Below are 17387 nucleotides of genomic sequence, written 5' to 3'. Positions count from 1 at the left end.
CCGCAGCCGCGAGTGCGCGGGGACACCGGGACCTCCCGGGCTGGAGACAAAGAGCTCTGCTGGCCCCGCGCCCGCGGCACGTCCCCGCAGTGAGGCCTGCCCGCAACCGGGGGTTTCGGGCGGGGCCCAGGCTGCGGTGTAAGGGGACAAGGGGGCGAGGTGGGACCCCTGGAAGGGGGCAGCTCTGGGAGCGGCAGGAGGGTGCGGTGGGGGGGCGGCATCCAGGCCGCGGGGGAGAAGGTGACGTCGGACTGAGACGGCAGGTGTGTGGGGGGCGGTGGCTGCGGGGGGCGGGGGAATGGGACCCATGCGAGGTCTTACTTAGTGAACTTGATTTTGTTGTAGTTAAACAGGAAGCTTTCTCCCCTTCTGTTTTACTTGCCAAAGGAATGCGCGCTCTGGGGAAGGAGAGTTAACAGGACAGGGTGGTGGGAATTCCAGGATCTTTAGGAATATTACTATTATTATTAGTTTTTAAGATTTTATTTATTTGACAGAGAGAGAGGGAGAGAGCGAGCACAAGCAGGGGGAGGGGCAGGCAGGGGAGAAGCAGGCTCCCCACTGAGCAGGGAGCCCAATGCAGGGGCTGGATCCCAGGACCCTGGTCGCTTAAGGGACGGAGCCTGCTAGGTGCCCTGGATCTTTCATAATGAAGGACATCAGCAGTCCAGGAGGTTGGCACTCGGGACCCCATCTGGGATTCCCGGTGTTGAAGAAGGGTTTTGTCTTTTTGGGCTGTTTGTTTCTCCCCAGGGCGATGTCCTGGCTCAGCCATGTGTGGAAGTGTGGAAGGCAAGGGCGGGCAGGTAGGGCGGGCAGGTAGGATGGAGGTGTGGGGGTGGGAGGGAGGAGTCCCACCTGACAGCTGCTGTTTTATTCTGCGGACTGGCGTGAGGTCCCCAGGAGAGTGGAGTGTAAACAGGAGGCCACCTGCTTGCTGTGGTCCCAGCCTGGGTCCCTGTGGCCCCTGATCCTGCACTGACACTCCAGTCCCCCAGCCTGTGCCCCTAAAACATTCTGTCAGACCACATCACTCCCCCAGTCCAAATCCTGCAGGGGTTCTTATTGTCACCAAGAGTGAAGTTCCCACCCTCACAGTGCCTCCCTGCCATGGGTCAGCTGACCCATTCCCTCCAACCTGGGCTCTTGTCCTCTCCTTCCAGCAGCCAGAGCACTGAGTGCCTCTGCGAGCACCGGGCACACATACCACAGTCCCTTTGCATGGCTTCCCTGCATGAACCTGGAGTTTCTCAAGTTGGCCGGTAATGACTTTTCAGGCCACATGATTCCTTGTTGTGGGTGCTGTCCTCTGCCGTGTAGGACATTAAGAGCCTCTCCCTACTAGACCCTCCCCACCCTTGGTTGTGACAAGCAAAACTCTCTCCAGACATGGGCAAAAGTCTCCTCTCTGGGGTAGGAGGGTGCATTTGGCACCGGCTGAGGACCACTGGCCTGCCGTGAGCTTTCCCTGGCTTCCTCCCTTACTTCTTTCAAGACTTTACTCAAATCAGGGGCACCTGCCTGGCTCAGCATGTTGGGCATGAGACTTTTTTTTTTTTAATTTTATTTATTTGACAGAGAGAGATCACAAGTAGATGGAGAGGCAGGCAGAGGGTGGGGTGGGGGGAGCAGACTCCCTGCTGAGCAGAGAACCTGATGCGGGACTTGATCCCAGGACTCTGAGATCATGACCTGAGCCGAAGGCAGCGGCTTAACCCACTGAGCCACCCAGGCGCCCCCCCCCCCTTTTTTAAGTAAGCTGTAGGCCCAACATGGGGCTTGAACTCACCACTCTTGACCTTGATGCCCTAACTGCTTTGTGTGAGGGTGCCCCACAAACCTGCTTCAGACACCCGAGAAGCTAATGGAGGAGGAGACACTTGGTCACAGTTCCAAGGGTCCCTGACATTCACAACACGCTGGAAAACTCCTCCTGCTCTGTACAGTGGGAGGGCCACGGAGGAATTTCTCAAAGAGTGGGATAAAGAATGACTTCCTCACTAGGCTTTGGACAGCAAGAGTCTTGGGGGCATTTCTTCAAAAGACCTTTCTTCTAAGTATCCCGCTGCCCTGGGGGTGGGGGCCGAGCCCTGACCTCTCACCAAACTCTGTATCTGCAGCTTGGCTCCGGGCTTTGCCCCCGGACAGCCGTTGTTATCAGAGGCCCAGGGAGGAGTCCTGCCTCTGTGCCTCGTTAAGAGCCTGAGGACCCAACCGGGGAGGTGGGGACAGGGGCCCCTAGAAGTCCCCTGGTGGCTGGTGGAGCAGGGACTCTGCTTCCTGGTGCAGGGAAAGTTGAAAGCGTGATGGAGACTCAGTCCTGGGCAGAAACCCCTGCCCCAAGCCAGTCCCGAACTCCCAGTCTAGGGTGACCAACCAAGCATCCGGATGGCCTGGGACTGACGTGTTTCACGGGAGCCTGGACTTTCCGTGCTGGACACACAGAAATGAGCTGGTCACCCATGAAAGGGTCTCCTTCAGACAAAACCAACGCCACGAGGGAGCCCTCCTGTTAAAGGGATTAGGGAGGGGCGCCTGCCTGGCTCAGTCTGGTTCAGTGTCTGCCTTTGGCTCAAGTCGTTGGCACCAGGACACTGGGACCGAGTGTCCTGTGCTGCTCCTTGCTCAGCAGGAATCTGCTTCTCACTCTGCCTCTGCCCTTCCTGCCTGCTTGTGCTCTCTCTCTGTCAAATAAATAAATAAAAGCTTAAAACAAACTAGTATATGTTATTTTTTTTTTAAAGTAATCCCTCCATCCAACATGGGGCTCAGACTCAGAACCCTGAGATAGAGGACCTAATCCTCCATTTCCTGAGCCAGCCAGGCGCCCCCCCCCCCCCCAACTAATATTTGATAGGGGTGCCTGGTCAATCAAATGGCAAAGAATAGTGTTTTGTTTTGTTTTTGAAGATTTTATTTATTTATTTGACAGACAGAGATCACAAGTAGGCAGAGAGGCAGGTAGTGACAGAGAAGCAGGCTCCCCACCGAGCAGAGAGCCCCATGTGGGGCTTGATCCCAGGACTCTAAGATTATGATCCGAGCCGAAGAAGGCAGAGGCCCCAAACCACTGAACAACCCAGGCACCCCAAGAATAATGTTTTTAACAAACGGTGCTAGGACCAGTGGGTAGCCACGTGTAAAGAATGAAGTTGGACCCCGATCTCACACCATATACAAATGTTAACTCAAAATGGATCCCAGATCTAAATGGAAGAGCCAACCCTCTAACACTCATAGAAGAATACATGGGCCTAAATCATGGTGACCTTGGAGTAGACAGTGGTTTCTTAGATATGACACCAAACATGCAAGAAATCAAAGAAGGGGGGGACACCTGGGTGGCTCAGTCAGTTGAGCCTCTGCCTTCGGCTCAGGTCATGATCACAGGGTCCTGGGATTGAGCCCTGCATGGGGTTCCCTGCTCGGCGGGGAGTTGGCTCCCCTCTTCCCTGTCTGTCTGTCTGCCTACTTGTGATTTCTGGCTGTCAAATAAATAAATAAATAAATCTTTAAAAAAAAAAAAAAGGACACCACAAAGAAAGTAGAAAGACAACTCATAAACTGGAGAAAATATTGGCAACTCCTGTCTGATAAGGGGCTTCTACGCAGAATACACAAAGTTCTCTTACAACTCAACCATAAAAAGGGCAAATACCCGATTTAAAAATGGGCAAATGATTTAAATAGACATTTCTCTAAAGAAGGTATAAAAATGGCCAAATAAGCACAGTTCCTCCAAAGGTTAAACACAGACTTCCATATGACCCAGCAAGTCCACTCCCCAGCGGATACCTGAGGAAACTGAAAACATGATTACACAAAAATGTGGCACATAACAGCATAATACATAACAGAAAGTAGAAACAACCCAATGTCCGTCCACCGATGAATGAACCCACAGAATGTGGCAGAGTCACGCAACAGAATATTATTTGAGCAGCAAAAGGAAGTCTTGGGGCGCCTGGGTGTCTCAGTGGGTTAAAGCCTCTGCCTTTGGCTCAGGTCATGATCCCAGGGTCCTGGGATTGAGCCCTGCATTGGGCTCTCTGCTCAGTGGGGAGCCTGGTTCCCCCTCTCCCACTCACCCTGCTTGTGTTCCCTCTCTCGCTGTCTCTGTCAAATAAATAAATAAATTCTTAAAACAAAATCAAAACACCAGTGTGAAGAGACAGAGAGCAAGCATTAGATCCAGACTCACACAGCCCAGATGTGAACGTTTAAAACCGTGACCGGCACCCGGAGCTCTGACTCTTTCTTTCCACGTCCCATGAGGATTCCTGGGTGATGTCGCAACTTGGGAAGTTTGGACACAGGATAGGCAAGATCACATTTTTGGTGCCTTCTGTGGGAACCCGCCAGAAGCTAGCCTGTCTCCTGCATAGAACCTTCCAGCAGAGGAGGCACGGACAGTTTGTGTGAGTCCTGCGTTCTGTCATCTGTCATGCAATTCACACAAAGGTCACTGAGGACCGTGACCAGATTTCCTTTCTGGGACAGAGAATAAAAGCGGTGGGAGAGGTCATATTTGCCTTATTCCAGATCTTAAGATTGTTTCTCCATTCTGTTTTCATTCTTTCTTTCTTTTTTTTTTAAGATTTTATTTATTTATTTGACAGACAGAGATCATAAGTAGGCAGAGAGGTAGGCCAGGGTGGGGGAAGCAGGCCCCCCGCTGAGCAGAGAGCCCGAAGTGGGGCTAATCCCAGAACCCTGAGATCATAACCTGAGCCGAAGGCAAACGCTTAACCCACTGAGCCACCCAGGTACCCCTTTTATAACTTATGTCTTGACATCAGGTGTGGGTGCATGAAATTTGATTATTTGTGACAAGTTATTTTTGTTCTGTGTATGACTCTATTTTGGGGTGATCTGGGGGTGATTTTTTTAATTCTTTTTTTTTTTAATTTTAAAATTTTATTTTAAAAACATCCACTGGGAACCCTCCTGCACTGGTGGGAAGGCAAGCTGGAGGGACCACTCTGGTAAACAGCATGGAGGTTCTTCAAAAAGTTTAAAATAGGGGCGCCTGGGTGGCTCAGAGGGTTAAAGCCTCTGCCTTCGGCTCAGGTCATAATCCCAGGGTCTTGGGATCGAGCCCCACATCGGCTCTCTGCTCCGCAGGGAGCCCGCTTCCTCCCCTCTCTCTCTGCCTGCCTCTCTGCCTGCTTGTGATCTCTGTCTGTCAAATAAATAAATAAAATCTAAAAAAAAAAAAAAAAAAGTTGAAAATAGAGCTACCCTATGACCCAGTCATCGTTCTACTGGGTATTTATGCCAAAGTTATAAATGTAGTGATCTAAAGGGACACGTGCACCCAAATATTTATAGCAGCAATGTCCACAATAGCCAAACTATGGAAAGAGCCTAGATGTCCGTCCACAGACGAATGGATAAAGAAGATGTGAGATACACACACACACACACACACACACACACACACACAGGAATACTATGCAGCCATCAAAAGTGAAATCTTGCCATTTGCAACAACGTGGATGGAAGTAGGGGGTATTATGCTAAATGAAATAAGTCAATCAGAGAAATATAATTATCCTATGATCTCCCTGATATGCAGAATTTAAGAAACAAGGCAGAGGATGATAGGGGAAAGGAGGGAAAAAATGAAACAAGATGAAACCAGTGAGGGAGATAAACCATAAGAGACTCTTAATCTCAGGAAACAAACTGAGGGCTGCTGGAGCGGCGGGGGTTGGGGGATGGGCTGGCTGGGGGATGGACATTGGGGAGGGTATGTGCTATGGTGAGCTCTGTGAATTGTATAAAACTGAACTTTCACAGACCTGTAACATGATATGTTAATACACGATATGTTAATAAAAAAATTAAAAATAAGCAAAAATAAGGGGCACCTCGGTGGCTCAGTTGGTTAAGCATCTTGTCTGCCTTTTGTTCGGGTCATAACCCCATGGTCCTGGGGTCAAGCCCCGCATCGGGATCCCTGCTCATCAGGGAGCCTGCTTCTCCCTCTCTCACTCCCCTGCTTGTGTTCTCTCTCTCCCTGTGTCTGTCTCTGTCAAATAAATAAATAAAATCTTAAAAAAAAAAGATGATTGACAGATGAAAATTATATATGTTGAAGATATGCAATGTGATAATTTGATATATGTGTACACTGTGAAATGATCCCCACAATCAAGCTAATTAACACATCCATCACGTCACTTAGTTATATCCTCACACGTGGGTGGTGAGAATGCACGAGGCGTGTCCCCTCTGCAAATTTCAAGTACACGATACATCACAATCACTATTGTTAACTACAGTCGCTAGGCTAAGCAAGGTCTCCAGGATCTGTCCGTCTTATAACTGAAACTTATGACCTTCTGGCCAACATCTCCCCATTTCCTTCTGCCGCCGGAGGCCACCGTTCTATTCTCTGCTTCTAGGAGTTTGATTTTTTTTTAAAGATTTTATTTATTTATTTGACAGACAGAGATCACAGTAGGCACAGAGGCAGGCAGAGAGAGAGTGGGAAGCAGGCTCCGTGCTGAGTAGAGAGCCTGATGCGGGGCTCGATCCCAGGACCCTGAGATCGTGACCTGAGCAGAAGGCAGAGGCTTCACTGACTGAGCCCCCCAGCCATCCCTATAGTGCATTTACTCTTGAATTTCTTTTCTTCCAACAGTTTTCCTCCTGGAACTTCCCAGAATTCTAGACTTCTGGACTCCCACACAGATACTCTCATTCCTGGGTGGTTTTCAAAATCGATGTTCTGTGGGAGGATGACATAAAAAACCCCTCCCCTGCCAGCTTGCTGATGTCACTTGGAATGAATGACTGTCTCCTGCTTTTACCGCCTATATGTGAAGTGCTACAATATTGCTTAATTTTAGTTAAATATTAGTTTTACAAAAAACAGTATTGTGTAGTCTTCTGAGATTTTTTTTTTTCATTTAACATCGGATGGCTAAGAGTTGCTAAGATTCAACTGTGTTGTTGTAGGTCAAACAACTGTATAATATTCCTTTTTGTGAATATGCCACATTTTATGTATTCATTTTCCTGCCCATAGACATTTGAGATGTTTCCATGGCTTTGCTATTATAAACACGGCTTCCATGAACACGTTTATACATGCCTCCTGGTGCCCAGAAGAAAGTTTCTCCGGGTCCATAGCTAGAATTGGAATGCTAGGTCTCGGGGTACACAGCAACCAACTTTGCAAAGTAACATTAAACTGTTTTCCGTACACATTTACACTCCCTCCCTTGGAAAGTACAGACCCTGGTGTCGATATCCAAATTCTTTTTTTTTTTTAAGTTTTTTTTTTTTTTTTTTAAGATTTTATTTATTTATTTGACAGACAGAGATCACAAGTAGGCAGAGAGGCAGGCAGAGAGAGGGGGGAAGCAGGCTCCCCGCAGAGCAGAGAGCCTGATGCGGGGCTGGATCCCAGGACCCTGAGATCACGACCCAAGCTGAAGGCAGAGGCTTTAACCCACTGAGCCACCCAGGTGCCCCGATATCCAAATTCTTTTTTTTTTTTTTATTTATTTATTTGACAGAGAGAAATCACAAGTAGGTAGAGAGGCAGGCAGAGAGAGAGAGGAGGAAGCAGGCTCCCTGCCGAGCAGAGAGCCCGATGCGGGACTCGATCCCAGGACCCCGAGATCATGACCTGAGCCAAAGGCAGCGGCTTAACCACTGAGCCACCCAGGCGCCCCGATATCCAAATTCTTAATTCTGCCAATCAGTCGGATGTAAAGTAGTAGTTAACTACAATTTTGGTTTGAATTCCCTAGTTACAAAGAAAGTTGAACATCTCCTCATTACTCATTACTTGTCTCTGAAGTCCCTAGTCACGGGTTTTGTCCACTTTTCTATCGGGGGGTTCATTCTTTCCTTACTTATTTTTAGAAACATTTAATATATTCTTTGTCAGCACATGGGTTACAAACCTCTCTTCCCAGTTTAGCAAGTTATTTTTTCCATTTCTCCGTGGTGTCTTTTTTTTTTTAAGTTTTTATTTATTTATTTGACAGGCAGAGATCACAAGTAGGCAGAGAGGAAGGCAGAGGGAGAGGGGGAAGCAGGCTCCCCACTGAGCAGAGAGCCCAATGTGGGCTCGATCCCAGGACCCTGAGATCATGACCCGAGCTGAAGGCAGAGGTTTAACCCACTGAGCCACCCAGGCACCCCTCTGTGTTGTCTTTTGATGAAAAGATATATATATATACATATATATGTATATATATATATATATATATCAATGAAAAGATATTCTTAATTTTAATTTTTGTTTTTAGTGATCTCTGCACCCAACTCGGGGCTTGAGCCCATGACCCTGAGATCAAGAGTTGCACGCTCTACTGCCTGAGCTGCCAGTGCCGCTTAACTTTACTTTTTTCAAACGTATTTATTCTCTTATAGTTAGCACTTTCTGTGTGTCTCATTTAATCAGTTTTTCCCTAGCCCAACCTTAGAAAAACATTGTCTGTTTTAACTACAAGTTTCAACTTTTTCTCTTGACTTTTCCATCCTCAATCCGGCTTTTGGAGTACCCGGTTTCATCTTCCTTCCACACTTGGTGAGTCCTTCCCCTAGGTTAGTGGACGAGCGCCTCCTCTCCCCACTGATCTGCCTGCATATCAATATAATGTACCAGAATCCGCACCCGGGTCCATCAGCGTCTGGCCTCTCCGTTCTGCTCCAGTGGTGAGGGCCTCCCACTCTCCGAGAGTCCTGAGCCATCTGATTTACAATGAAATAAATATGTATTTTTAAAAATACGATAAATCTCAGTCTTTCATTGGGCAAGTCCCCCTTTCTTACTCCTTTGTTCACAAGGATCTCCGCTATCATTGGCCCTCTGCGTTTCACTATCAATTTCAGAATTAGCATGTCCCAGTCCCTGCAGAAACATCTAATTATAGGTACAGAAAGCAAATTCATTGTTGTCAGGGGTCAGGAGAAAGGAGAATAAGGAGGAACTGTTCATGGGTACAGGGTTTTCTTTTCCTTCCTTCTTTCTTCTTCTTCTTCTTTTTTTTTTTTTTTTTTAAAGATTTTATTTATTTATTTGACAGAGAGAGAGCACCAGCAGGCAGAGGGAGAAGGGGAAGCAGGCTCCCAGCAGAGCAAGGAACCCGATGTGGGACTCTATCCCAGGAGCCTGGGATCATGACCTGAGCTGAAGGCGGATGCTTAACCGACTGAGCCACCCAGGCGTCTCTCTCTCTTTTTTTTTTTTTTTTTAATTTTTAAGATTTTATTTATTTATTTATTTGACCGGGGGAGAGAGAGAGAGAGCTGGAGAGCACACGCAGGGGAAACAGGAGAGGGAGCAGGAGAAGCTGGCTCCCCTCTGAGCAGGAACAAAGATGGTCCCCATCCCAGGACCCCAGGATCATGATCTGGAGCCAAAGGCTCAGCCCAGTGGACTGAGCCCTCCAGGTGCCTCCAGGGTTTTCTTCTGGGAACGATTTCTCTATGCAGCGTTCAATGCCAGGAGAAGGTTATGATGATTAATTTCTGCGTCAGTTAGACTGGCCACGGGGCCCAGACTAATCACGATTTCTGAGTGTGTCTGCCAGGGTATTTCTGGATGGGGTGAGCCTTTGAATGGTGAATTGAGCAGACAAGAAGACCTACCCCAGCGCGTGTGGGTGTCACCCAGCCACTAAAGGCCTGAACAAAACAAAAGGCAGAGGAAGGAGAAATCCGCCTCTGTTTTTCCCTCACTTGTTTGGCTTGAGTTGGGACAGTTGACACCACCAGCTCCCCTGGTTCTCAGGCCTTCTAGACTTGAGCTAAATTACAGCACTGGCTTCCTTGGTCTCCAGCTGGGAGATGGCAGATCGCGCGATTTGTCAGTCTCCATGATCTTGTGAGGGAATTCCCGACAGTAAATCTGCTTTGGTTGTCTTCTGTTTCTCCGGAGAACCCGACAACCAGAGTAATCAAGCAATGACTACAAAATTCTAGGGGAAAGAAATACCCAGTCAAGCTGTGGTCCATTTTAAATGCTACAGGAGGGGCACCTGGGGGGCTCAGTGGGTTAAGCCGCTGCCTTCAGCTCAGGTCATGATCCCAGGGTCCTGGGATAGAGTCCCGCATCGTCTGTCCTTCCCCCCCGTCGTGCTCTTTCTCTCAAATAAATAAATATAATCTTTAAAAAATGCTATAGGGAGATATTCTCAAAAGTAAATTAATTCAAGAAATATAGCAAAGCAGTAATGAACACTTTCTGAAAAATGTACTAGGCACAACGGGAAAAAAGAACAGTGGAGAAGCTGTGGTGAGAAGAGGAGAGATAAGCCACTTATTTTATTTTTTATTAAGATTTTATGTGTTTGACAGAGTGTGCAAGAGAGCATAAGCAGGGGGAGCAGCAGAGGGAGAGGGAGAAGCAGACTCCCCGCTGAGCAGGGACCCTGGGATCATGAGCCAGCCAGGTGCCCCGGGATTGGGGTCCCTGGGTCCCTTGATCCCAGGACCCTGGGATCATGACCTGAACCGAAGGCAGATGCTTATCGACTGAGCCACCCAGGGACTCCAAGACGAGCCATTTAAACACAATCATGGGCCCATGACTCAGTCTACATCCCTGGACAGATGGTATTTGTAGAAAGAAAACATAAAACCTGACATAATAAAAAAGAGAAAAGTCCCAGCCTGGAGACAGGAGGTTCATACAGTGGTCTAGATATCCTAAGTAATTCTCCTGATTGAAAAGACTCCAAACCCGGGGCACCTGGCTGGCTCAGTCCGTAAAGCTTGGGACTCTTGATGTCTGGGTTGTGAGTTCAAGCCCCACATTGGGCATGGAGTCTACTTAAGAAATGATTAAAAAAAAAAAAAAAAAAGACCACAATCCTGCATGAAATGTTTTGTTGAGAAATTCTAATGAGGGATGCCTGGGTAGCGCAGGGGGTTAAGCTTTGGCTCAGGTCATGATCCTGGGGTCCTGGGATCAAGTCCCAAGTTGGGCTCTCTGCTCAGTGGAGAGCCTGCTTCTCCCTCTCTCTCTGCCTGCCTCTCTGCCTCCTTGTGATCTCTGTCTGTCAAATAAATAAATAAAATATTTTAAAAAAATTCACTACAGGGGTGCCTGAGTGGCTCAGTGGGTTAAAGCCTCTGTCTTCGGCTCAGATCATGATCCCGGGGTCCTGGGATGGAGCCCCACATCGGGCTCTCTGCTCAGCAGGGAGCCTGCTTTCCCCTCTTTCTCTGCCTGCCTCTCTGCCTACTTGTGATCTCTGTCTGTCAAATAAATAAGTAGAATCTTTAAAAGAAATAAATAAACAAATAATAAAAAATAAATAAATAAATTCACTACAATATTACATCTTAATATGAAGTTTCCATTGCCCCTTTATATTTTGTGCCCGTGGAGAGTGAGGGCATGGTTGAGGCAAAGACTTCACTTACTCTGATTTCCAGAAACAAAAGGCCAGTTAACACCGCTCCCAGTGAGCAGTATTTTCATGTTTCTCCTGCTGTGGGAGAACTGTACTCTGCCACCCCCTGAAAGTCGGGCTTGACTTGCAATTGGAAGTGAGAGGCATCGCATTTCAACAGCAGCTTTTACAGCCCCTGTGAGCTCGCTCAGCTCTTCTTCCCTCTACCAGGACCACCAGCAAAGTGGCCCACAGGTCTGTTCTATCCGAGGGCCTGGAGTGAGGACAATGATATAGAACAGAGGCCCCCGGCCAACCTACACCAGCGCAGTCTTGGTTGCATAAGGTAGTAGATGTTGGGATTGTTTGTTACTGCAGCATAACCTGACCTCGCCCGGCTGATATGTTTAAAGGTGTAAAAGAGATGCTTGAATGTGAGCAAGTTGGTGAAGCGCCCTCCTTCAGCTCAGGTCATGATCCTGGGGTCCTGGGATTGAGCCCCGCGGGAGCCTGCTTCTCCCTCCCCCTCTGTCCCCTGGCTTGTGCTTGCTCTCACTATCTCTCCAATAAATAAATAATATCTTTAAAAAAATGTAAGGCTCACCCAGCAGATTTGAAAAAAGAACAAAATGGAACTTCTGAAAAGGAAAGACTAAGATGGTCAGCAGAGGTGGGGGAGGTGTGAGGGAGGAAGGGATGAAGAGGGGGAGGGGCTTGTCCCATAAGCCCCGAGGCACAGGTGCATGTGCTCCATCACCGCTATGGACCCGGAACTCATACAGCACTTTATGTTAACGGCACTGAAATGAAAATGGAAAAATAAACAAACAAATAAATACTAATAATTAGGAAAAAATGTAAAAATGGAAATGACCACAGTGGAGGAAACGAACAGCTTATCCAAAGAAAATGGTGACTCTCAGGGCAGATCCGAAGAAACTGGGTGAAGTCACAGAACACAAAAGAGAGAAGAGACATGAGCAAACCCAAAGCACGGATTTCCTCTCCCCTCGGCTCCCAAGCAAGGTGTCCAGTGGAAAGAGGCTTTTCCCAGGTCCGGCAGGGGGGAGCCCTGAATCCTGGTTGTCGTGGCCCTCTGAGGCTCCGTGCTGGGGGGAGGCGGGCTGGAGAGAGCAGAGGCCATCGCCACCACCCAGTGCCCAGAGGAGTGGCTCAGAGATGCAGCCCCAGCGGACAGGGCAGCTCCTAAGGACAGAGATCTGACCCCTCTCCAACGGAGCTGACTTTACTTGAAACAGAACATGAAGTTCAAGACAAAGGGCACGCTCTTAAACAATGATGATTGGGGCGCCTGGGTGGCTCAATGGGTTAAAGCCTCTGCCTTCAGCTCAGGTCATGATCCTGGGGTCCTGGGATGGATTCTGGAGTCGTCGGATCAATCCCTGCATCAGGCTCTCTGCTCAGCGGGGAGCCTCCTTCCTCCTCTCTCTCTCTCCCTGCCTGCCTCTCTGCCTACTTTGTCTGTCAAATAAATACATAAAATCTTAAAAAAAAAACACCAAAGGGCGCCTGGGTGGCTCAGTGGGTTAAGCCGCTGCCTTCGGCTCAGGTCATGATCTCAGGGTCCTGGGATCGAGTCCCGCATCGGGCTCTCTGCTCAGCAGGGAGCCTGCTTCCTCCTCTCTCTCTGCCTGCCTCTCTGCCTACTTGTGATCTCTCTCTGTCAAATAAATAATAAATAAAATCTTAAAAAAAAAAAAAAAACACCAAAAAACAATGGAGATTTAGGGGTGTATGGGGCTCTTGATCTCAGGGTCACAAGTTCAAGGCTCACAACAGGGGTTTTGGTGGAAAGGGAGTAAGAGGAGGCAAGTAGTTTCTTTTAATTAAGCGCAACCCCAAGGATCAAGGTGGGGGAAAGACAGCCAAAAGCTCTGGGGTTTGGAAGAAAGGTCAGCCATTTGGATGTAATTGGATCAGACTGGGGGTCGTTTTATGCCCCAGGCCATGGTCAAAAGCAGCAATCAATGGGTGATTAGTAAAGCTGAAGAACTTGATCTGGTACCAAACAGGGTAGTTTGCTTAAACAGGAACTTGGGGGAAGATGCAGAGGGCCCCCTGCTAATCTTACAGTTCTGGGGTGCAGGGGGGGGTGGGGGGGGCTCCGTGGGTTCATGTCTGCCGTTGGCTCAGGGCTCAGGTCCTGATCTCAGGCTCCCTGTGATGAAGTCCCAGAACCTAAGTCAGGTTCGGTGGGGTGAGGAGGTTCAGAGCCGACGACTAAAGAAAGCATTCTTAAGAGGTCGTTGGTGCAAAAGGTGATTTATTAGAGCACGGGGACAGGGCCCGTGGGCAGGCGGAGATGCGGCTGCCCCGGGTTGTGAGGAGTGGTTGGTTATATACACAGGAGTTGGGTAGGTGAGGACAAGACAAAGGGGTGTTCAGAAGGGCTATTGGGGCAAAGAATACTATCAGGATATTGAAGACTTAGTTGCTATCAAGTGAAGACAATTGGAAGTCTGGTGGAATGTTACATTCCTGCTATCAAGCATCCTTGTTAATGAGATTTAGGTTTAGAAGAAATTTAACTTTATTTACTTTTCCTTCTACTTCCACCTCCTTCGGTTTTTTTTTTATGGAGGGGAGGGTGACATTAGGCTTGAGGAACTGAGTTCTGTGTCTTTGGAAATTGGGCTATTGATAAGGTAACTTCTTGGTTGTAATCTCAAGGACATTTGCAAACCAAGGGAGACTCCTGTCTTGCAGGATTGTGATCTCAGCAAGTTCACTATTTATCATTTTATGGCAGTCAGGGGTGCCTGAGGAATGCTACACATATGGAGGGGAGCGGATGAAGGGGGGGGGTGCAAGGTGCCAGCTTTTGCTTTGTTCTCAATCAGCCTCCTGCTCCCTCATCACCTGCACGCCCAGCGTCTGCCTCTCCCTCTGCCTCCTCCCCAGCCTCGCTCAGGCAAGCGCTTGCTCTCCCAAATAAATAAAATCTGTAAAAAACAAACAAACAAACAAAATTGCTGTTATCCCACGGGGACTGTGTGCACTGCCAGCCCTGCCCCCCTGGGGACTGACACTGAAGCCTTCGCAGTGGGTGGGAGCAGAATTCCCTAAAAGCAGTCCCGCAGAGTCCCAGCACCAGAAAACAACACAGTTCGCCAGAGAGACGGGAGGGCGATTATGTTTGCTAACATATTCCCTAAAATGTCAGTTTTCAATATTATAAGATTTCAAAGAAATGGCAAAATGTGGTCCATTCGCAGAGAATAAAAAGCAGGGAACAGAAACTGGGTGTGGGAGCCTCAGATGTGTGATTTCACCGAAAAAGATGTCAAAGCGTCCAACATGTTAAAAAAAAACCCAAAGCAACCTAAGGAAACTACGCTTAAAAAAGTAAAAGGAAGCTATGATGACAATGTCTCATTAAACAGAAAATATCAGGGACGCCTGGGTGGCTCAGTGGTTAAGCGTCTGCCTTTGGCTCAGGTCATGATCCCAGACTTCTTCCTGGGATGGAGCCCCGCTTCGAGCTCCACATGGGGCTCCCAGCTCGGCGGGAAGCCTGCTTCTCCCTCTCCTACTCCCCCTGCTTGTGTTCTCTCTCTCTCTCTCTCTCTGTTAAATAAATAAATAAATAAATAAAATCTTAAAAAAACAAAAACAAAAACAGAAAATATCAGTAAAGAGGGGCACCTGGCTGGCTCAGTCAGTAGAGCCTGTGACTCTTTTTTTTTTTTTTTTTTTTTTTTAAGATTTTATTTATTTAACACAGAGATCACAAGTAGGCAGAGAGAGAGGAGGAAGCAGGGTCCCTGCTGAGCAGAGAGCCTGATGCGGGGCTTGATCCCAGGACCCTGGGATCATGACCTGAGCCGAAGGCAGAGGCTTTAACCCACTGAGCCACCCAAGTGCCCCCATCTGCGACTCTTTTTTTATTTTTTTATTTTTTATTTTTTAAGATTTTATTTATTTAACACAGAGATCACAAGTAGGCAGAGAGAGAGGAGGAAGCAGGGTTCCTGCTGAGCAGAGAGCCTGATGCGGGGCTCCATCCCAGGGCCCTAGGATCACGACCTGAGCTGAAGGCAGAGGCTTTAACCCACTGAGCCACCCAGGTGTCCCAGGACTTAATGAAACTTTAACACAAATCTTTGATGGGTTATTATTAGGGACTAGACCTAAATATTTTGTGGAAGAACAAAGGGTCCCAAATTCCCAAAACATTGTTGGAGAACAAGGGTGGGGGAACGGTGCTTTACCAGATGTTTGAAATCTAACAAAAAAGCATAGCAATTAAACATAATGTGGTCAGAGGGGCAGCTGGGTGACTTGGTCGGTTCAAGTGACTGGCTCTCGATTTTGGTTCAGATCATGATCTCTCAGAGTCGTGAGATTGAGCCCTGCGTCAGGCTCTGCGTGGGGGTATGGAATCTATTTAAGATTCTCTCCCTCTCCCTCTGCCCCTACTCCTCACTTGCGTGCACACTTTAAAAAAAAAAAAAAAATATATATATATATATATATATATATATTTAATAATAATGTGGTAGTAACAGAGAAAGAGAAAATTAAAAAACAAACAAACAAAAAAAAAAAAACAGAGGAAGAGAAAATAGACCCAAGGGATCGAAGAATCTAGAAACATTTGGAGGTACCTATGAAAATGCCTTGGTAAAGAACGTCATTTGATCAGGGTTAGTAACTTCACAAATTTTGCTGGGACCACTGATTATTTATGTGGAACACAATGAAACCACTTCTTTCCACCAGACAAGTCACTTTTTTTTTTTTTTTAAGATTTTATTTATTTGACAGAGAGAGATCACAAGTAGGCAGAGAGGCAGGCAGAGAGAGAGAGAGGAGGAAGCAGACTCCCTGCTGAGCAGAGAGCCCGAATCGGGACTCGATCCCAGGACCCTGAGATCATGACCTGAGCCGAAGGCAGCGGCTTAACCCACTGAGCCACCCAGGTGCCCAAGACAAGTCACTTTTAAGTGGATTAAAATTCACCTAGATGTGAGATCCCAAGCTATAAAAACTTCTGCAGGATACTGGAAAAGAGTAATGAATAAGTATGCATTTCTCTCTTTTAATGTTTTTAATGTTTTATTTATTTAAGTCATCTCCACCCCCAGGTGGGGATCGAACTCACCCTGAGCTCAGGAGTCACAGCTTCCCCTGACCGAGCTGGCCGGGCGGCCCGAGGATGAGGTCTATAACCTGACCAGTGTAGAAGGTGGATCTGATACTAAAAAAGAATGAGTAGCTAAAAACCTCAGCAGGACGAATTTCTAAAACAATGTTGACTAAAAGCAGCAGGTCACTAAGAACCCACGCTATGATTTCATTAATATGAAGTTCTAATACATTAAGTTAACATTCTGAAGGACGCTGAGATCGTGACCTGAGCTGAAGGCAAATGCTTTACCCACTGAGCCACCCAGGCGCCCCTGAACTTCTAATGTTTTAAAAAAATAAGCCAACATTACCAACTGCGGATAGTTTTATGATGTATTTATCATAAATGTTATGATGTTGACATGCAATGTCACGCCGGTGTGAGGTGTGACGTAGTAAGTGGATGACTGGCACTTGCTGCTATGCTCACCCCCATGCGGCTGCCACCTGTCCCCTCAGGAGGCCATCAGGATCCCACTGGCTCTCATCCCTCCGCTGTGCCTTTCATCCCCAGGTCCTATTCGTTCCATTAGGGGAAGTCTGGACCTCCCCTTCCCCCCGCAATCATCATTTTGTTCTCAGTATCTGTGGGTCTGATTCTGCTTTTCCTTTACTCGTTTTGTTTTCATAACGTACCCTAACGGTGAGGGATCTGTCAGGAATGGTGCTCATGGAGAAGTAGCGATATGACATTTGGCAGATTGGTGAATTCACTTTTTTCTCCTTAAAAAATTATCAAATTTATTACATAGCACACGCTATGGACTTAATGTTTGTCTGCCTCAAATTCCCATGGCTAGAATCTAGTCCCTAATGTGTCTGGAGGGGGGGCCCTGGGGAGGGGCTTAGGGCATGGGGGTGGAGCCCTCATGA

Source organism: Mustela nivalis (assembly GCF_964662115.1).
Source record: "Mustela nivalis genome assembly, chromosome: 17".
Taxonomy (NCBI): Eukaryota; Metazoa; Chordata; class Mammalia; order Carnivora; family Mustelidae; genus Mustela; species Mustela nivalis.
The sequence above is the reverse complement of the archived record's forward strand: the minus strand, read 5'-3'. Positions refer to the sequence as shown.